General features: G+C 39.3%; 1 protein-coding gene across 5 annotated transcripts in view; it reads right to left on the bottom strand.

The window, feature by feature from the left end:
• Window positions 1-22,675, bottom strand: part of Schip1 (schwannomin interacting protein 1) — a 775,862-nt gene that overhangs the window by 512,516 nt on the left and 240,671 nt on the right.

The raw sequence follows: 22,675 nt of genomic DNA, 5'->3' as shown, positions 1-22,675 counted from the left end.
AACCATCAGTTTAATTTCATATTTGAAAGGGTTCTTTGGATTTGGATGTTAAGAGTAGCAATTATTACTCTTACCCTAAGAAGGGAAATCTTCAAACAGATGTCAAAAGAAGGCACCAAAACAAACCCTGATAGGTATAAACAAGCCTAAATCAAGCTCGAGAAAGTGGCAAGTCCTTAATGGGAGAGTAGATTCATAGCTGAGCTGCAGAGAGGGGAGGGAAGGTGGCAGCCACCATTAAGTGAATATTGAGCAGTCGTTGGTGGGCTGGCATGATGGATGATTTCCCCAGGAGGCCTATCATCTCTGAGAATATTCATTTATCCATGTATTCACTCACATGGAATATGAAGGGAAATATGTCCAAAGCTCAGAAATCAAAGGAGGAAGGATGAGGATGAATTTCCTTTGAGGTACATAAATATTGTCCCAGCCCAAAGTTCCCTGAAAACTGAAAAGTTTTGTGGGACACTGAACGACCACTGACAGGAATACAGCAGAGGCTTTCTGAGTTTTCAATTATCAAACAGGGCAGCCAGTAGCGAGAGAACTAAGGAGGCGACTTCCACACCATTCCAGTTCCACACCAAGCCCAGGGCGGCAGCATTGCTGTGAACTAAGTGGGCTAAAGGTACGGCCCTGCTGCAGAATGAAAAGGAGAGGTCTAGATAACGAAGACAGCTCCCAGTTGATACAAAAGCCAATGGCAGCTGGGTTGTACGCAGGGAGATATCTCCCAGAGCTCCAGAATTTGGCAGCTGAACTTTAAAGCACAGGAAGACTTCTGGAATCTTTCCAGGGCTTTGACAAGAAGCCCAGTTGAAAGGAAAGCCTAGGTCACCCCTCTCAGGCATCTGCAATCAGGGTTGAAACATGTAGAGAGACAGGTGTAGGGAGCCCCAAGTCTGATCAAACACAGTTCAGAGCCACAGTATGAGCTCCATAGAAAAGGGGTATTATCCTCTCTTCACTCTCTGATGATTGCTTATATAAAATGCACACACACACACACACACACACACACACACACACACATCCCACAATGTATGGAAAAAATACAACACAATGTATGAAAAGATAGTAAGAAAATATGACTCATGATAGAGAAAGGAAAGAATTAACAAAAGTGGATTCCAAACTGGCCCAGAAGTACAGATTTTCCATATGAGGTGAAAGTAACTACATTCACCATGTAGAAAGGACTAGCATATGGGTAGACAGCAGAAGGAAGGTGTAAGCAACCTGATAGTTTGATTCACCTATTTCATACAATATGAATTTTATACTGTGAAATCCCCATTAATTCCTTTGTCTAATTCTCTCCTGACCATAAAGATTCCAGTATTTTAAATATTCCATTTATTATCATTTTAGTTATCATCATTATTGTGCACATTTGATGAAAACAAGAAATTTAGAAACATAAGCATTAAGGGTTAAATTGTTTTTATGGAGTCATGTCATTTGTGAGCTGAGTCTAATCATTTTTCCATTTGATCGTCTATTAGTAAGAATTACCTCGAAACAGAACCAGATAGGGTTTATCCATTGATTCTTTTTCCATTTATCATTTTTAATAAGCCTGAAAATCTATATGAGAGTGGAGAAGAATTCATGTGTTGACCAAGTCATTAAAAAATTAGACTCTTACAACCACAGCATCTGTCATCAAATAGTGTGTTTCATTATCTATCAAATGATAATTGTATTGGATCATCTTTAATTGCATTGAAGAAAACTAGTTAAACACTGTATGACCTGTAAAGCTATTTGTTAACTCACATCTTAGGGTTACTATTGCTCTGATGAACAAACTCCATGAACAAAGCAAGTTGGGGAGGAAAGGGTTTATTCAGCTTACACTTCCACAGCACAGTTCGTCATCAAAGGACTTCAGGACAGGAACTCACACAGGGTAGGAACCTGGAGGCAGGAGCTGATGCAGAGGTCATGGAAGAGTACTGCTTACTGGCTTGCTCCCCATGGCTTGTTCAATTTGCTTTCTTACAGAACCAGGACAGCTATCCCAGGAATGGCACCACCAACAATGAACTGGGCCTTTCCTTTTCAGGCACCAATTAAGAAATTAGCTAAATTGACCAACAAAGGAGGGGGAGAACTTATAGAGACCATATTCAGAGGTTAGGCAAGGCCCCCGATTGGGGGATGGGACCACCCACTTGTTCCACGAATTTTAAACCAGAATTGCTCCTGTCTAAAGGAAATTACACGGACAAAGAGTAGAGCAGAAACTGAAGGAAAGGCCATCCAGAGACTATTACACCTGGGGATCCATCCCACATGCAGTCACCAAACTCAGACATTATTGCAGAGGCCAAGAAGTACATGGTGACAGGAGCATGATATGGCTGTCTCCTGAGAGGCTTTGCCAGAGCCTGACAAATACAGAGTCAGATGCTCACAGCCAACCATTGGACTGAGCATGGGGTCTCCAATGGAGGAGTTACAGAAAGGACTGAAGGAGCTGAAGGGGTTTGCAACCTCATAGGAAGAACAACAACATCAACCAACCAGATCCCCCAGAGTTCCCAGGGACTAAACCACTAACCAAAGAGTACACATAGAGGGACCTGTGACTCCAGCCGCATATGTACCAGAGGATGGGCATTGTCTGGCATCAATGGAAGGAGAAGCCCTTGGTCCTGTCAAGGCTCATCGCCCTAAAGTAGGGGAATGTCAGGGTGGGGAGGCAGGAGGGAGTGGATGACTGGGTAGGGGAGCATCCTCATAGAAGCAGAGGGAGGGAGTATGGGAGAGAGGGGTTCTGAGGGGAAACAGGTAAAGGGGGATAACATTTGAAATGTAAATACATAAAATATCCAAGAAAAAAGAAAAAAGTAATTGTCCTACAAGCTTGCCAACAGCTTGATCTTATGTCGGCATTTTCTCACTTGAGTGTTCCTTTTGATGCCTCTACCTCATGTCAAGTTAATGTAAAACTAGATAGTGCATCTAGTTATTAGATAGCCTTTTTCTTAAAATCAACATCAATAGCATCTTTATCTTGGAGATTCACATGCAGGTAAATGCTGTACACACCATTTGGGATGGGTGTAGTATACATATTTTTAAGTAGAAGGGTAGTTATGGAACAAGAACGAATGTTCTCAAGCATATTCAATGTAGAGCATGTTTAATGGAAAGGCAAGATTCTGTGAACCTTAGTCCATTAAGTTCCACCCATGCTCTCCCAGTCTATAGCAAGTATTTTTGTAGCTATACTTTGAGTACCATGGACTTGAAACATCGATTAGGTAAGTAAGTGCATAGACTGCACACCATTCTATCAAATGTAAGGGAAGAGAGTGTTATTCTTAGATACCTGAATCACTGCCTCAAATATAGCCTCCTGTTTTGTAGAAAACACAAGGGTTTCCATCTGTGGAGGAACATTTTATAATTCTCTTCTTACCTCCTGAGGAAACGTCTTGAAAGTCAGTAGCTCTGAGGAAGGTGATGCTCATGACCTTGGGTGGACTTTTAAAAGTCCATTGGCAGGGATGAATAACAATGCTTGCTCATGCAGAAACAAGGAGTTTCTTTCTTTACCAGAATAGCAAGAAAACAGATGTGTGATCAGACATCTGTGCTGTCATCCTAATAAAAAGCACCGAGGGTTTTTCCATCTAATTATGTTATATTTGGCAAAGACAGTAGTTGTCATTTTGAAGATTTCAGGAGCCTTTGTACTTTCTGAAATGGCTCAAGATGGCAATTCTTTGATGTAGAGGCTGTGGATACAACAGAAGAGACCCAGAGGTAGCCTCATTTGACTGTTTCATAAGCTGCCTGTGGATATCTATGGAGACTAGGAATTTTAACATGGTGAGCTGTCAGTTTCAGGATATTACACCAACAGTAGAGATAGATCACGCTATCAAAATGAAGGAAAATGAAGTACTATGTTTCTTCCTCAAATAGAAGCCTTCTTCAGGGTATACAGAGACATATGATATATTCAGGTTTCCAGTGGAGTATCTTGGGCTGGAAACTGCAATAAACTCAATATATGTTCTTTAAGCATAGTCTTTTACATTTGGTGAAATAAAAACCATTGATGATATTCCAATGTGCTGAAAAGAAGTCTTAGGATCAGTCATAAACCCAATATCCTACTAGACTATTTGGGTAGCTAAACAGCAGTCTGGATGGTTTGGAGCTTCTATTGGTTATTACCCTGATCTAAACTACTATAATATTTTACCTGGGTCACAGCAATAGCCTCCAAGTCAGTTTTTCTACTTTCACTCCTGGACCCAAGCCCATGTTCTACTTTCAATGGATAAGAATAAAACTCATGGTCACTTCAGTTGCTTTGGAGTGCTACTCAATATGTTCTACCATGACCCCTGTCCCCACATCTTCTGCTACACTCTTACTTTGATCAGCCACCCTGAGTCTTACATGACTTCTTGTCCTTGCTCCACTGGCTGCTCTATCAGTGCACACACTTGTTTCTCAGCCTACTCACAGGAGCAGAGCTATCTGCAAGATCCACCATCTTTCTCAACCATCACCTTCACAGAAGCTTTCTCTGGCTCTCCCATTTAAGACTACGCAGCTCAATAATTTCCTAATATCTTTTTATTGTTTTATTATTTCTTTTTCTCCATTTGAAGACAAGCATTTGTACCTATTTTCCTCACTGTTGTAATTCTAATAACCAGCAAAATTTCTGGCCCAAAGAAAGAACCCAGCAAATATTTATTGATGTAACATTGTGGAAAGAAGCTATCAGACTTCTGCTTCATCATGAGTGGTAGTGAAAAAAGAACACATAAAGGTAACTGACTGTTCTTCACTTTCTTCGCTTCCATGTGCATGTATGTGCATGTGTGTATGCATGTGTGCTGGTACGTGGGTGTGGAGGTCAGGTGGTAATCTTGGGTGGTGTTCCTTAGGACACATCTGTCTTGTTTGAGACAAAGTTTCTCACTGAGCTCTTGGGCTCTCCAACTTGCCAGCAAACCTTGGGATCCACCTGCCTCAATTTCACAGGCCTGAGATTATAAGAAATTTCCAAACAACATGTCAGATTTTCCTCATTTGGGTTCTGAGGAACAAATGCAAGCGCTTATTCTTGTACAAGAAGCACTTTACGTGCCAAGCTACTTCCTCTTCCTAACATTTTCAGTGTCAACATTTAAACCCAACCAACTGTAAGTGAAGACAAATACCGTCTAGACAATAGCACGCTGTGTTTATGATCAACAAAAAGAAGTATGTTAGATGCCACAGGAAAGTTAGAGTAATGGTTTCATAATTCTTGGTGATATACATGTCTACCCCTGCCACTAGATACTTGTTGGAATTAAAAAAGACAAATAGTACAGACTAAAGAATGTCTTTCAGGATTTCTTGGCAGCGTGATTTAGGCAGAAGGTTGTTACTTGGCTCTTAAGGTACAAAGAAAAGAAATCCATGTTTCTAGTCCATCTGAACTAAGTACCACTTATTATTTGCTAAAGTCCAATGTGTACTTGAAAAGTCATATTAGCATTTGCTAGGATGGCTAGAATAAGGGGACTGGCCCTAGCAAGGGCTGTGTAGGGGATCTCAGGCATCGCTCACATGACTGGAATATGGCAGAGCCTGGAAGACAGCTTGATCAGGTCATAGAGAAATAATTTATCCCAGCAATCCACCCAGCTCTTTAACTCAAGGGACATAAAAACCTACCTTCATACAAAATCTATATATATATGAATGTTTAGGACATTATAGATAAACTGTAACTAATTACACATAAACTGTAAATACTTCAAATATTTAATGGGAGAACAAACCAACAAAATTACAACCATGCAATGAGCTCCAATACTAGTATTTGTGAAAATATGAATGTCTTTCAAAGGCAATAGACTATGTGGAAGAAAGCCATCCGTCTTACACACTGAATAATTCCATTTATATACCATTTTATAGAAGACATGGGATGGACAGGTAGTATTAGTATTACTAAGAATTGTGGAATGTAGGCTTATTTGACTGTAGAATCAACATAAGAAAACCATGGTAAGTATACATGATTTGTTTTTACATCCTTATCATAGTGGTGGTGACCTGAAAACATACATATGTCAAAATCAATAGACATTTTCATCAAATCCAAAGTATTTAATTAAAGAATTTATAAATGTCAGTTATTGAAAAACAGGAAAGAAAGGGCACCATTCCCTAACACAGGCTCTGGGCAACTTTGAAGGAATGCATATCAAATCTTGTATCTTGTAGTGTTGCTTGTGAATGACTGATCCTTACACACGCCCTCTCTCCCCGGTGACACATGCACAATTAAATGGTGACCAGTCTCACCTGTGAGGACTTCTACACTTCCAGGTGACCTAGAAGGCTAACCAGAGGGACAGATGTTATCAATCGGGATTCTCACAGGATGACATTCATTCTCCCGTGTTACATTCTCGGCAGGTTTATGAGGGGTGTGAAATCTTGTTTTCATTGTTTTTCTGCAGATGATGATCTTTGGCAACGTGTTTGACTATACCACTGAGCTTCATGTTTCACAGATAATTGGAAAAAGAACAAGACCTAAACACATTATCTTTTTGGCTCAAAAACATATATATAGTTCATATTTGGAATTCAGAATTAACTATTTAGAGCATGTTTCCAGCCTCCTGCTGCTAAATACTAACTTATCACCTCCTACCTGCCAAAGTTAACGGGAAACTACATAAGCTTTGTGTAATATAACTTTAGGTATCTCCCAGCACAGAGGTAATATAAATCTTTCCCAAAGCTGATGTAAAGGGATCTTACATTTTGGTGATAGTGAGCTAATTTAAGAATTTAGCCTAAAGGTTAGCTTCAAGCTAGTATGTCTAAAACAATTATTGCAAGAAAGCCTGTGGTTGTAGCGACAATCTGTGATATCTTCTATTTCCATCCATATTTCCTGTGACAAAACCATGACAACTGGATACATTGTAAAATTTAATTTTATCCTCACAGAAAGCATCAAATGTGTGTGTGTGTCTATTGCTAATAGCTAGTTGTGTGTGTGTGTGTGTGTGTGTGTGTGTGTGTGTCTATTGGTAATAGCTAGTTATTGATTGGTTAAACAGAACAGAACTAGTATGGTCATACTAGTGATACCCACAGCAAACATTTTTATTCTAGATATTGCAAGAAGAGTTTTACTTCATATTTTCAATTATTTCTCCTCTACATTCTCACAGAGCCTAAATTTCTAAGCCTTATATTTCTCTTTGGGGATCTAACTGTCCCGGCACATAAATGGATGTAAAGAAAACATGCTTGCAATTTTAGTTTTATAGACAATTCAGCAAATATTGCTTATTTTTAAAATAAGGAAACAAATGAATTTTGTTGCACAACATAAAAAGGGAAAAGAAAACCCCTTTGAGGCTGACACAATTTAATCTTGTGAAATTATTCCCTTATATTTTTCCAAGGTATGGGCTTTGCTTCAGAATGAACACAGTTCTGTATCACCTCTTCTTGTGCACCACTCACTTGGCTTCAACACAGTGAACATTCTCTAGGGCCAAGATGCTTTGAAGACAATGAGGACCAACAAACAAGGACTGAAGCACGTGACAACTCTGCTAGGGGACTGGAATCAGTAAATAGAAACATCTGGAAACATCCATGCAACTGCTCTGTAATTGATTGATGATCTCTTCCACAATCGGTGATGTATGAAACATTTATTGCTATGTCCCAAATACGCTCATCCCAAAACCCACTGTCCCCACACCTCATATAAATCCTCTCCACTGTCCAGTTGATCTAAAGAGTTTTTAATTTCCTGAGCTCAGATGTGTCACATGAGCTTAACTGGTTTATAGGAATTCTCCTACAAAGTCACAAGCCATTTACAGAAAGGTGTACACAACCAAACTTGCAGCTCTAGTGGTGCTCCTGCTCATGAATATTTCATTTCTAAAAGAAGCTTAAAAAGTAAAGAACTGGGGGCTGGGGATTTAGCTCAGTGGTAGAGCGCTTGCCTAGCAAGCGCAAGGCCCTGGGTTCGGTCCCCAGCCCCGGAAAAAAAAAAGAAAAAAGAAAAAAAAAGTAAAGAACCAAACAATTCAGACTGTTTAACTGAAAGCTAGAAAAGACCAAGTAGAAGAAATACTTGGTGCTTTATAGCATTTATATTGACAGGATTTAACAGGAAGAATATAGACTTTTGAGACTAACTTGACATCAAATTTCCACCTGATAGTTTATTCATTGTGCTTTTGAGCAAGGTGTTTGAAAGGTGCGAAGATAAGCCTGGCATATGAGGCTATTTTAAGGATTGACAAAGGTAACATAACCAAAGTAGTTGGAAGCCATTTAATGGGAACTACTATGAAGGAACACTTGGCAAAGTACTCGAAATTTGAGATTAATGGAGAACCAGCCTGCAGGGAATGTGTTCCAAGTTGAGGATGTATACAACCATCCTCACTAATGACACTAGGCTGGCTAAGTAGTGTGAGCTTCATCTTGGGAGAGAGGGATGAGGTGTCAGGAGGAGACACTTGAGAAGGTGAAGTCTGTTACAGTTTCACTGATGAACTAGGACCAGCATTAGCCTATGAGGAGACCCTGGAGCTGCATGTGTGGCAGAGAGCGAGGCCAGAAAGTGACCTGAGATAGGGATGGTGACAGCATGAAGTGCCTCATGCTCAGTGTCCTGCGCTGTCACTGCTGATTTTAATCAGAGAAAGGTTGTGGTCAGATTGTATTTTGGAATCTCATTCTGGATGCAGGAAGGATTGTACTGTTGTCAGGTCTTGAGGCAAAGAGACAAACCAGGAGGTGAATGTGGGAAGTGTGAAGAAAATAATTAGGGTCATGTAACACGGTCCAATGGTGTTGATGAGAGAAAAGTGGTACAAGTTAGAGCTATGGAGGAGGCAACGTAGATAAGACTTGAGAGGAAGCTGGTGACGGAGGATGGAGAGTAGATCCCTTGTGGAAGGAGATGTACACTGTAGCACTTTCCCAAGGTGGAGCTAAGACAAGTTTTTCAGGGAAGACTTTGGAGATGCAGAGGTTAATGAGTGAGGAAGAGGAATAAATCTAAGTCATCATTGATACTGTCTCCCAGAGTTCCCTATCGGGGGCAAACCCAGGTGCTCACCACAAGAATCTTCTCCACAACATATCTTCAACTCCATGCCACTTCCTCAAGCTCCCCCTGGAGTTCTCAAAACCACCTTCCTCAGTTAACTGTTTTTCTTCAAACCCTGGCAGGGAAGTCTGCTTATAGAGAGCTACCAAGCCAGACACTCACAGCACACATGAGGCATGCAGGTCTGTGTTCTAGAAGAGATCGGAGAAGGAGAAATAAACATAGAAACTCCCATATACAAGAGGAGATCAGAGCTGGAACTGTTAAAATAAAAATACAAGAGCTGTGTTATCCAGAATCACAGGGCTAACTTTTCTTTGAGTCAAATTAGATTTTTTTCTGTTTCTTGGGTATGTAGTTGAGATATTTTAATAAATATTTGACTTGGAACACTCGACTTAAAATTTTTAATCTTTGTAGATTTATAGTTTTGCAATTCCACTGTCAAAATGACAGATACTGATACGTATTTTAAGGTAATCTTATATAATTATTTTCAGTGCCCTGTATCAATCAATGTCCTGACAGACCATAAAATGTTACAGCTCATAAAAAACCAGCAAATAGTCAATTTTCAAAGCACAGCAGAAGAACCATAAATTAGATTGATTATATAACTATAAAATAATTAGTCCAGTATTTCCACACAACTTTGAAAACTTTCCTGACACTGATTATCGTTGGAAAACACACAGGAATGTCTTAAAGCTATCTGGTTCCCAAACTGTGCTGAAATTATTTTTCATTTACTTTATGTCACAATCACTCTCCCGGGCTCCTTTCCTCAAGGTGAACTCATTGTATCTCAAGTAAATGACAGGAAAACAAAGAACCTCACTATGTATCTTGTGACAAATATTTTCCAAACTAGTATGCAGTCTTTGAAGATATCATTTCTTCAGTTTCATTTTTACGAAATATCTTGAAATAGCAAAAGGAATTTCTGATTTAAATTCTCTGATAAGTCTACTCTAAAAATCTGCAGAAAACACACAATGCAGATAATTGGTTTTCAACAACTTGAATAGCTGGCTGTACCTAGATACTATTGCTATAGCCTTCCACCATCTACTCTATTTGACCACCGTCTTACATAAGCCTCCTCACCTCCTTAACATCCTATAACAGTTTGCAGACCAACTTGTACAACAAAACTCTAGTCATTCAGACTTATAAAACTGCAAACTACTCAAATATAGCAGTTACTTCTTAGCTGCCATGTATTCTTGGGGTGCTGCTATCTAATAAAAATGCCTGAAATAAAGGAAATATTCTTCTACCTCACCAACACAATGGCTATTTGCCATGTGTTCATGGCTTAAGATATGGACCAGAGGGATTGAACTATAAATTTTCTTTAAAAAATTTAAACTCAATAGGTACAAGTGACTGATGGCTATTGTAGTGGATAGTTCAGCTAACAGCCTTATCAAGGGTCTGGAATCTAGCAGGCATAATATTTACTGAAATGGACAAGGCTTCTTTTGCTAGGTCACCTAGGTTTCCCCTCTAGCCCAGCTCAAGTCTTTGCTCCATTTTAAATTCTTCTCAATCACTTCAGTGACAGAAACTTCTGAACCATCTTTCATTTTGCCCATCTACCCTTCAGGCCTAGCCAACAAGTGTCCTTCTCTGTCTCAGAACCCCTTCCAAACACAAAGTTGTTTCTTCTGCTTGTTTCTCCCCCATTCCTCACTTCTACGGAGGCTATAAAACAGGATTGTATTTCCACCAGAGTCTCCTCCACAACATGTAACCATAAAACACAGAAGCAGAGTTATTAAAGCCTCAAGGGAAAATGTATGAGCAAAATATCAGCCTGATTCATTATGAACAGCTATTATAAACAGTGGGCTTGCTAGTAAATGACAGGAAAACTAATTTGCATTTGCAACAAAATTATGCCACACACATCCATCCACTGTGGCTTCCACCCTCCTGCCCATTGAATTACTGAGACTTTTTAATTAAAGAAATCCTGTCAATATAGAAGGTTGTGAGTGACCATGGCCCTTGTGTGGGGTCTTGACTTGAAATCTTTGCTAACGATTTGGGTATTTCACAAACCTTCAGGAGGATAAAAAGTCCTCTCAATACCCATGAAGATGCTAAGCTATTAGATCCTGACAACATTTGGCAGTGTGCCAAAAAGTAAATCCTTTCTCCCTCTCCTAGAACTTCTGAGTATTCCCAGGAGGGATTTCCATTTGCATTTGAGTAGGAGGAAGAGGAAAAGTTACTACTTCCCCTACAGTGGAGCTGCCCAGCTCTAAACCCCCCTATAATTTTTCTACTAAACCTCTTGGCCCTCTCAGGTGTCAAGGTATTGTTCCAGCAGTTAATAAACTCTAGGGCAGATAATTTAAATTGAAATCATTTTCCTCTTTATATAAAACCTTTATTATCATGAATCAGGCTTTTAAAGGTATTTTTGATTTCTTTATCATATATATATATATATATATATATATATATATATATATATATCCTGATTCTATTCTTTTTTCTCTTTAAGTCTCCTATTTTGTAAATGTTTCCAACACCTTCATAATCATCTAAGGATGAACTCTGGAATAGACCCATGCCATCTTGGTCTGCTTAGTGGGTGAGGTAGCTGGGTTTACCACTTTGCTGAACTTAAGTAGCATTCTGTGGAAGGAGCTAGAACTTGCTGTAAACGTGCTGAGTACAAAGTTGAACTTAGACAAGTATTAGTTTGGGATATCTACTTCACCCTTGATTCTTAAATGCCTCATTTCATAAGTGATCAAAACAACATCAGGAGCTATAATGGTAGGTCATATGAGAAACGAGTTAGCATTCTACGCATACAGAACTGCTACAACATCAAACAAATCTAATCTTAATGTCACTTTATCATTAATATGTGTAATTTACATAATTATCATGCCCCTATTAAATTAGTAAAAGGTTTCAACTTAATAACAAGAGATCCTTGCTAAGGGTAAGGCAGGGGGATGGAGAAATAAAACTCTTACCCTATAAGATATGTTTTGACATAACTATAATAGTAAAATGTATGAAGAAATATATTATATAAGAGAGGAATGAGTATCATTTGGATGCAGCCAAGATTGGTTTAATATACATTTAGCACATATGTTTTATATCTGCAAAATAATAAGACATAAACTAATCTGAGACTGGAATCTGTATTAGATCAGTTTTATCTATATTAAATGGGTGCTTAATTCTCTATTTAAGGTCTAGACAATAATGTTCATCAAATTTTGCTAGACTCACAGATTAGTGCTTAGCCAAATCCTCATCAGAGAGGCTTCCTCTGGCAGCTGATAGGAGCAGATGCAGAGACCCACAGCCAAACATTACCAATGAGAGAGCCAGAACTGAGATCTCTATCAGGTCCTTCCCTTGGAGCTCAGGGAATCCCGAAATGGAGGAAAAATTATAGGACCCACAGAGATCACAGACACCAGGAGAACTTGTCCCATAGAATCAGTTAAGCAAGGCTCTTAGGGGATCACAAAGACCAAATCAGCAACTATGGAGATGGCATGGGTCTGCACTAGGTCCTCTGCATATGTTAAAGTTGTTAGCTTCTCATTTTTGTAGGGCTTCATATAGCAGGAGTTGGGATGTCTCTGATTCTTTTGCATGCTGTTATAAGCTTTTCCTCATATGGGATTGCCTTGCCCAGCCTTGACATAGGGTTTGTGCCTAGTTGTATTGTATCTTGTTATGCTATGTTTGGTTCACATCCCTGGGAGGTCTGCTCTTTTCTGAAGGGAAATGAAGGAGGGATGGGGAACCTGCAGTAAGAATGTATTGTGTGAGAGAAGAATACATGAGAACCTTCATCAAAGTAGAATTTTTTTCCACGGGAATAGTATATTAAAGATTCAAAGTAGAATAATGGTCAAGAATGATCACGGTGAACTAATTTCCCCATCTTCTCAGGACCTTGGGCAGTCGCTCAGCCTCTCTTTGCTTTAGTGTTACTGCCTATTAGTGAGAACAATAGTACTAAGACACCGGGCTGCTATGAGGAATGAATGAAGTAGTACACGTAAACTTCGTCAAGCAATGCCCAATCATAGTTCACTATAAACATGAAAGGGGAATTACTACAGAGATTTCAGATGCAAAACCCCATAGCTGTAGTCATTTAAGTCTTTTAGTATTAAGCCTATGTTACAGTTAAAATTGTAGGAGGGTGATGATCCTTTCTTTCAAAACTAAAAATGTGAAAGAGAAAAAATGTACACAAATGATACATTCTGTGAGAACATAATGCATGAATGTGTGTATGTATATTTTGTTTTGTTTTAAATGAGAAAGGAATTTAGCATTCCTTCAATGAGCTGCCTACAGTCTTGAAGTGTAGTGATGATGAACAAATACATAATTAACAAAAATCCAGTCCACATAAGAGTCAACACTTCTCTGAATCAAGTAGACAATTTATATATTATCATCTACATATTATCATCATAATCTTCGCCATGAGCCTACTTTCTCATTCTAGGGAAACTAGATTTTAAGCGAATTCTGGAAACGCATGTGAGCACGCATGTGTTTGAGAGAATTCATGCACCTGTATTGTTCACTTTTCCTCAGATAACACTGTAGTGTACACTAAAGGTAAATGATCTATGATTACCTTCCAAAGAACAAGTGGGTAGCCTTAACCATAAAACTGAAAACATTGAAACAAAAGTTTGGAGGGAAGATCTGCATTGTTATTAAGACAAAGTTGGGGTAAATATGTGACTCTGCTGTAAAATATTGCTAATGCTCATATCAATAACTAAGATGGTTTATAGAGATGGGGTGGGGTTTCATTATTCTCTAAAGACTGGGACAGTGGTAGGCATGTTATATTCTGCATGGAGCGTGTGGAGTTGGTTTGTATTGTATGTATTGGAAGTGAACCAGTCAGCTCTTAGTTCAAGTTATAACACAGCTACCTTATAAATATACAAACTTATTCCAAAGCCAATCACACATGTGAGCAGGGTTTTCCAAATTATGTGAATAGAAGAAACGTCTAAGACAATATCTTTTTAGGTTCTTATTTTTGGAGCAATCAGATGAGTGAGATTCTATTTCCTGTTAAACAGTTGTGTTTCTAATTGCAATCCCACACTTCAGCTCTGCCTTCATCATAGCCATGTTTTAGCATTCTATGGACAATCTTCTGTGAGAGAAAAAGACCCCTTAAGATGAGTGCTGACAGGGGGTAAGGTAAGGAATCCTGTGGTATAATTTCCATGTTTCAGATATGTCTCTTGTGTTAGGTTGTATGTTTAGGGCAATAATGCCAAATGCAAGAGAGTTATTCTTTCATCAATAGGCTCCTTGATCTGGGGGAGAAATTAAAAGTTTATGTTAGGAATGCAAATAGATAATACTTGAAGAAAAATAAACAATTTTACAGAAAATTTCTCAACTTCCATCACAAATTAAATTATCCTTTTTACCAATAAGAAGCACAAAGGTGGAAAGTTCCATCAATATATTCTCCTGCATCACTCCAGGTGTAAGGGCACTAGGTACTCATCTCTCTCTCTATCTCTTTTTTGTAGATAAATAGATAGGAACATGATAGATAGATAGATAAACAGACAGACAGAGAGACAGATAGATAAATAAAAATATATAGGAAAATAGATGATGGATAGATGATGGATAGATAAATAGGTAAATAACTTTTGCTAATAATTTTACTCCAAAGAATTATATTATAAATATACACACATATATGTGCAGAGAGGCTGAAAATATCAATAGATAACAGTTAGATCATATATAAAAATAGGACTCTAACTCCCTATAACCTAATCAGGAAAGTAGCCTGTTTCCTTCAGCAAGCAGTCTGCTATGAGTCAGGATTTCAGGAAGCCAGATTGCTTTCTCTGGTAACAATCCAGGAAGCTAAACAGCACTGTCTTCAGCAGCCATCAGCAAATGACCTTTTGTTGATTATAATATAATAGTGTCCCCAATTTTGTCCTCTCTTCTAACTTAGCACCAATTGGAAAAAGCTCAGTATGCACTCCCAAAAATCAAATGGTCTGTCCTCCTAAACAGCTCACGTTCCCATGCCCAGTCTCCAAGTCGCCTTACATGAGAGATCTGCTTCTTTCCCCACTTCAAAGCTTCCCTCTCCTCTGCCAACTTTTAACAATCTGTCAAATACAAGTGGCAATAGCCAGCTTGGAGTAGAACTAGCTTCTCTCGGTTAATCTTCATTTATTTCTGCAGTGTGCAAAGGCTACAAAAAAGAATACTCATTCCAGCATTATTTAACATATCAAAGGGCTAAAACACAATATCTATCCACAGAAGAATTCTATTTATGAATATGGTCCTTTCCCAAATAGAATTGTGTACATATACTAACAAGAAAGAGGGAGAGGTATGAGTATGCATATGGACAGCCACCATGGTAGGTCATTTAATAAACAAATTTTAAAATGTGAGCCAGGAAGTATATGTTGTATATACCAATACAAGCCTAAATATCTTTAAGTCAGTTCAGAAGAAACTGATAAGAATATTTGTTTGGGGGAAGAATAAGAGGTGAGGATATGAGTTGCAAATGTACTTTCTTTGGTTTTTTTTTATTATATGTAGACTTGTCTGTCATAAAAAATAAACATGATCCATATTTTTTTTGAGACAGGGTCTCATGTAGCCCATGTAGCTATGTGGTTAAAGATGACCTTGAACTTGATGATCCTGCTGCTTCTACGTCTCCACTACTAGAACTAAGGGCATGTGCTACCAGGCCTAGTGTAAGAGGTAGTGGAGACTGAACTCAAACTTCCATGGGGCAGGCAAGCATTCTACAAACTGAGCCACACAACATTTTTATAACCTTTGCAGTATCTGACGCAACAAAAGAGTTGCCATTTTCTCATTCAGAGCCCTCAGTCAATCAATAACATCCACCAGCACAAATACTGTGGCTCAGCAGGTAAAGGTGCTTGCTGTTTAGCCTGAGGTGTGTTAATCCAATCCACTGAACCCAGTTGGAAGGAGAGAAGCAACTGACTTCCACAGGGTATTCTATGACTTCTATGTAACATGTGTGCTTTGCAGGTTCACAGGTATGCACACATAGGCAATAAATAAATGAAAAAGAAAAAAAACCCATGACATAGCAGTAATTTTAATGCCAGGTATTTGATTGGAGCAACAAAACTAAGATAATCAGGTCATGTATTACGTACTTAAGGGCAATTGCAGCTGGAAAGCATGACAGGATGGCACATGCCCATAATCCCAGCACTCCAGGCAGAGGTGGGCAGATCTCTGAGTTCTAGGCCAGCCTGTTCTACGAAGCAAGTTTCAGAACCCACAAGACTGCTACACAGAGAAACTCTGTCTTGAAAAAAAAAACAATGGCAACCAAAAAGTGAAAAACATGTCGTTGCAGCTGGAATTGTGGGTGACAACTGAGGTATCCCCTGAGTGATCTCGATGACCACTGAAGTTCGGACAAGGACAGACAGAAATGCCTGACCATCCCAATCTGTGCCTTCACAGCAAAGCTCCATTGCCTCCCACACATTCAGTAAGAACCACATCATTATATAACAACAATGTCTCTCTTTTCTCCCTTCCATGCCCGGAAAGCAGAGCTCAAAATGTTTCTCAAAGTCACTCAGATACCTGCTGCATCCTATATCATGTAGCATACGGAGGATGGAGGAAGGTATCAAAAGTATAAATCATGCCTAATTTAGCCTTCTTAAGAAGTATTCCAGATAATTTTCATGCAGAATGTAGGAGGACCTCCTTCTAGCACACATTGCACACTGAGTCACCAGGGAGCTCCTAACTAAACATGATCTCCGATAGGCTGACTCATGAGTTCTGTTGAGTTTCACAACTGATTTTCACTTGAACACAGATACAGTGGCACCCCATGGGAATCTTACTTAACAGTGATACTGAGTGTTTTTGCTGGTAATGGAATGAGGGACTGAGTCCTTGGAGTCTAACAACAGATATGGGCAAACAGATATGAACAGCAAACTCCACGTTTGGTCCAATGGCTTCCAGTGGTTTTCACAGTTGGAAGCACACTGCCAGCCAAGTGTTTGCTTTCCCCCATGATTTTTAGTTCATACTAGTCTCACCACCAATATGAATGATAGCCCCTACACCAGAATTCAGGCACTCCACAACATGAGCTTTTGACCGATGCCACTGAAATAAGTGGTGTCTGCCACACAGTGGGTGTTCAACACAAACCAGAGAGGTCAGCAATTCCAGAATCCCACACTCATGGTTAGGAAACCACCTTCATGTTCTATTTATTAATAAGTCAACTCCAACTTTACTGCTTCATCCGTTTTCCCTTTTTGTCATGTGCATTCATGTGTGGCGTACATTCATTTGTGTATGTGGATTTTCAATGTGTGTGGGTACACATGTGTAGGTGGGCATAGATGTGTGTGTGTGTGTGTGTGTGTGTGTGTGTGAGAGAGAGAGAGAGAGAGAGAGAGAGAGAGAGAGAGTGAAGTGTGTGTATGAGTGTGTGCATATGGAGTCCTGACGCTAATGTCAAGCATCTCCTTATGTCAAGCCCTCCTACCTTATTTGTAGCAACATATTTCAGTGAAAATCAAAACTCAACAATACGGTTAGTTCAGGCAGAAAGCTTTCTCTGGGAGTCCCATCTCTGCCTTCTGGGACTGCAATAGATAGGCTTCCACAACCACCATGCATTTACGTGGGATCTGGGTTCTGAACTCTGATCCTCTGTCTTCTTGCTTGCCATTGTCCCAGTCTGAACTTCACTTGTACTTGTGCTCTAAGTACTTCGAACCTCAGTCTTTTCTGCCCTGACCAAATGATATGAACTATTGTCAAAGATTGTCCCTAGAATAATTCCTGTGCATGGATAGATACTGAATTTAAAACAAAAAACTTTCTGTGCACATTCTCTGATCAAAAGTCTTCTAGAAAAATCAACCCATGAGATATTTCCCAATTGTCACAAATAGTTACTGAATACAATGTTGAAATCATGCCACTAAACTCAAATGGATTATGAACAAGAAGTTCCAAAATACATATTCCATATCAATGTCTAAATGTATGCATTTGCCTAGAAAATCTTACAGATGTTCTTTTAAAGTTTCGTCTCAATTCATGATTTTATCTTTTCTAAATAACACCAATTTCTTGAGATGGAAGATTAAAAGCCAATGGAAAGAATATATTTTCGAAAAATTAAAATTTACTCAATTTATATTAAATTCTTTTCTGTAAGAATAAATCATGGACAGGGCCACCTGGACTCAGTTGGCAAAGACACTCACTGCCAACCCCGCCAACCCCTGCTCAGTCCCCTGGACCTCATGGTACAGCACAGAACAAACTGCTGAGGGTTGCCCTTTGTCTTCCATATATGTGCCATGTGTGCACACACAAACATACGCACATATTCACAATCAATAAATATAGTAAAGAAAGTGTTTAAGAATAAATTACTGTTGTGATTTTCTTTTGTTTAAATATCTTAACACAATATGCTTCATATACAGAAAAGAATGCTATTCTTATGTTCAGCCGTGTCTGGAAAGATTAGAAGCTTTTATTTCTCAGAATCCCCTTTATTTATTCATTTAAAATACAGAAATCTTCATATCATCTTGAAACATGAAATGTTTCATTATTGAGGACCCAATACAAGCAGAAACAAGAGGGATATTCCTTGAAATGAAACTAACCATGGGATATCGAGTTTCCACTTTAAATTGATTACATCTAAAACTGCAATTCCTTCCCAGGCAGATTCATAGAGTTCCCAGGAGTCACACTGCTGGTGACAAAGGAGCTGTCATTGCAATTACAACTATGGTGTTCTATGTCACCAACTCATTCCTTGCTGCCTTTTGTATGTTTTGCAAAGTATAGAAATTAAGAAAGTAGCCTATTAGCAAAAGTACAATTCATATGCAGAATCTTTCATCATTCCACCAGCCACAATTATATTATATTTAACAAAAACACTATAACTTGTCACAATATGTCTGAAATAAATAGTCCTTAAAGACAAGATTCCATGAAGATCGGGCTGGCATTTGATTGATGGTCAGAAATGAATCACCAGAACCAAGTAGCCAAGACTATTAGTCTGTTTTGGGTGCTGTATCAAAATACCACCAACTTGGGGATTGAGTGATAGCTCAGCAGTTACGAGCATTGACTGCATTTTCAAAGGTCCTGAGTTCAATAACAGCAACCACATGCTGGCTCACAACCATCAGTGATAGGATCCAATGTCCTCTTCAGATGTGTCTGAAGAGAGCAAAAGTGTACTCATATACATAAAATTAAAAACAAAACAAAACCAAAAACAACCAACCAAACAAAAAATCCACAGACTGCATGACTCATAAAATGGAAACGTATTTGTCACAGTGATGAAAGTTGAAACTCTGAGTTCAAGGTGCCAGTATGCTTGGCTCACTCTTAGAGACCACTTTTATGAATATTCTGCCAATTGATTCTGTGCCCTCAGTGTGGAAGGGACAAGGCAGCCTTTCTGAGTTTTCTTTTATAAAGACACTAAATTCATTCACGAGGGCTCTATACTCCATTGACCAATTCACCTCGCAAACGTCACACCTCTTTATAACATTGTTGATAAGACTTCTCCATAGAAATATGAGGGGTTTAGTCCAAGCTGGCCTTGAGCTTATGATCCTCCTATCTCTGCCTCCTTCAGCAAATCCTACTGGCATAAACAGGCTGAGAAAGAAATTATGTAAATGACACCCTTCACAATAGTCACAAATAATGTGACTCTAACAAAGCAAGTAAAAGATCTATATGACAAGAACTTCAAATCCCTGAAGAAAGAAATCAAAGATCTCAGAAGATGAAAAGATCTCTCATGCTCATGGATTGACAGGATTAATATAGTAAAAATAGCTATCTTGCCAAAAGCAATCTACAGATTCAGTGCAATTCCCATCGAAATTCCCACTCAATTCTTCATAATGTTAGAAAGAGCAATTTGCAAATTCATTGGGAATAACAAAAAAACCCAGGATAGTGAAAACTATTCACAACAAGAAAAAACTTCTGAGGGAATGACCATCCCTGAACTCAAGCTGTAAAACAGATGATTAAAAACTGTATGGTATTGGTACAGAGACAGGCAGGTAGATCAATGGAATAGAATTAAAGAGTCAGAAATGAACCCACATACCTATGATCACTTGATCTTTGACATAGGAGCTAAAATTATTCAATGGAAAAAAGAGAGCATTTTCAAAAAATGGTGCTGGTTCAACTGGCAGTCAGCACGTAGAATGGATGGACATCGATATATTCTTATCTCCTTGTGCAAAGCTCAAGTCCATGTGGATCAAAGGTCCTCCACATAAAACCAGGTACACTCAAACTAATAGAAGAGAAAGTGGGGAAGAGCGTCCAACACGTGGGCACAGGGGAAATTTTCCTGAACAGAACACCAATGACTTATGCTCTAAGATTAACAATTGACAAATGGGACCTCATAAAACTGCAAAGCTTCTGTAAGGCAAAGGACACTGTCAATAGGACAAAATGGCAACCGACAGATCAGGTAGACATTTACCAATCCTACACCCTATAGGGGGCTAATATCCAATATATATAAAGAACTCAAGAAGTTAGACTGCAGAGAATCAAATAGCCCTATTAAAAATGGGGTATAGAGCTAATAAAATAATTCTCAGCTGAGGAATATCGAATGGTTGAGAAGCACCTAAAGAAATGTTCAAAATCCTTAGTCATCAGAGAAATGCAAGTCAAAACAACTCTTAGATTCCACCTCATACCAGTCAGAATGGCTGAGATCAAAAATTCAGATGATAGCAGATGTTGGCAAGGATGTGGAGAAAGAGGAACACTCCTCCATTGTTGGTGGGATTGCAAGCTGGTACAACCATTCTGTAAATCAGTCTGAAGGTTCCTCAGAAAATTGGACATAGTACTACCTGAGGATCCAGCTACACCACTCCTAGGCATGTACTCAAAAGATGCTTTAACATATAACAAGGACATATATTCCACTATGTTTATAGCCACCTTATTTGTAATAGCCAGAAGCTGGAAACAACCCAGAGGAATGAATATAGAAAATGTGGTACATTTACACAATGGAGTACTACACAGCTATGAAAAACAATGAATTCATGAAATTCTCAAGCAAATGGATGGAACTAGAAAAAAATTATACTGAGTGAGGTAACCCAGTCATAAAAGAACACACATGGTATGCACTCATGACAATCAGCTAATAATGGCTATTAACCCCAAAGCTCAAAATACCCAAGAAGCAATTCACAGACCATATGAAGCTGAAGAAGAAGGAAGTCCGAAATGTGGGTGCTTTAGTCCTTCTTAAAAGAGGGAACAAAATACTCCCTTATGTAGAGCGTAGGAGGGACTTGGGAGAAAGAGAGGAGAAGGAGAGAAAGGGGGAAAATGGAGGTAGGATCTGGTATGGAAGGAGAAGGGAATGCCATACAGAGGGTAAGGAACAGAGGTTTGTAGCAGGGGGGTGAGGAATTGGGGGTAGCTACCCGCAAGTCCAAGGTGCCAGGAAAGCAAGAGGCTCCCAGGATCCAACAGGGATCCGATGAGCTGAAAGGCTCCACAAAGGGGAGGGAGAACTTGTAGAGGCTATATCCTGAGGTTAGGGAAGGCCTCAGCTTGAGGGATGGTGCTACCCACTCATCTCCAAATTTTTAACCTAGAATGACTGCTGTCTAAAAGAAATACAGGGACAAAGTGTGAAAGCACAGACTGAGGGAAAGGCCATCCATAGACTACCCCACCTGGAGATCCATCCCATCTGCAGACACCAAACCCAGACACTATTGCTGATACCAAGAAGTGCTTGCTGACAGGAGCCTGTTATAGCTGTCTCCTGAGAGGCTCTGCCAGAGCCTGACAAATACAAAGGTGGATACTCACAGCCAAACACTGGACTGAGTAAGGGGATCTCAATGGAGAAGTTAGAAAAAGGACTGAAGGAACTAAAGGGGTGTGCAACCCCATAGGAAGAACAACAATATCAACCGACCAGATACCCCAGAGCTCCCAGGGACTAAAGCACCAACCAAAGAGAACACAGTGGGGGAACCATGGCTCCAGATGCATATGTAGCAGAGGTTGGCATTGCCTGACATCAGTAGGAGGAGTGGACTATAGTCCTGTGAAGTCTGGTTTCTCGCAGTGTAGGGGATTGTCAGCGTGCGTGGGAGTGGGTAGGTGGGAGGGGGAGCATCCTCATAGAAGCAGGAAGGGGGTAAGGAAGGAGTTCTGGAGAGGAAAGGGAGATAGCATTTGAAATGTAAATACATAAAATATTCAATAAAAAATGTAAGGGGTGCTAAGCCATCAGACCAGAAGGTAAGCTTACATCTCTCTGTGTGCCCCAAAGTGTTGCTTTGTGAGCGTCAACAGAGCAAACCTGTGAAATACTTCAACACTTAATTGGCCAACATTAAAAATGCTTGACAGATTCAAATGAAAAGTAAAGCATGGTTA

Source organism: Rattus norvegicus, chromosome 2 (genome assembly GCF_021556685.1).
Source record: "Rattus norvegicus strain SHRSP/BbbUtx chromosome 2, alternate assembly SHRSP_T2T, whole genome shotgun sequence".
Lineage (NCBI taxonomy): Eukaryota > Metazoa > Chordata > Mammalia > Rodentia > Muridae > Rattus > Rattus norvegicus.
This window is presented reverse-complemented; position numbering and strand designations above follow the sequence as displayed.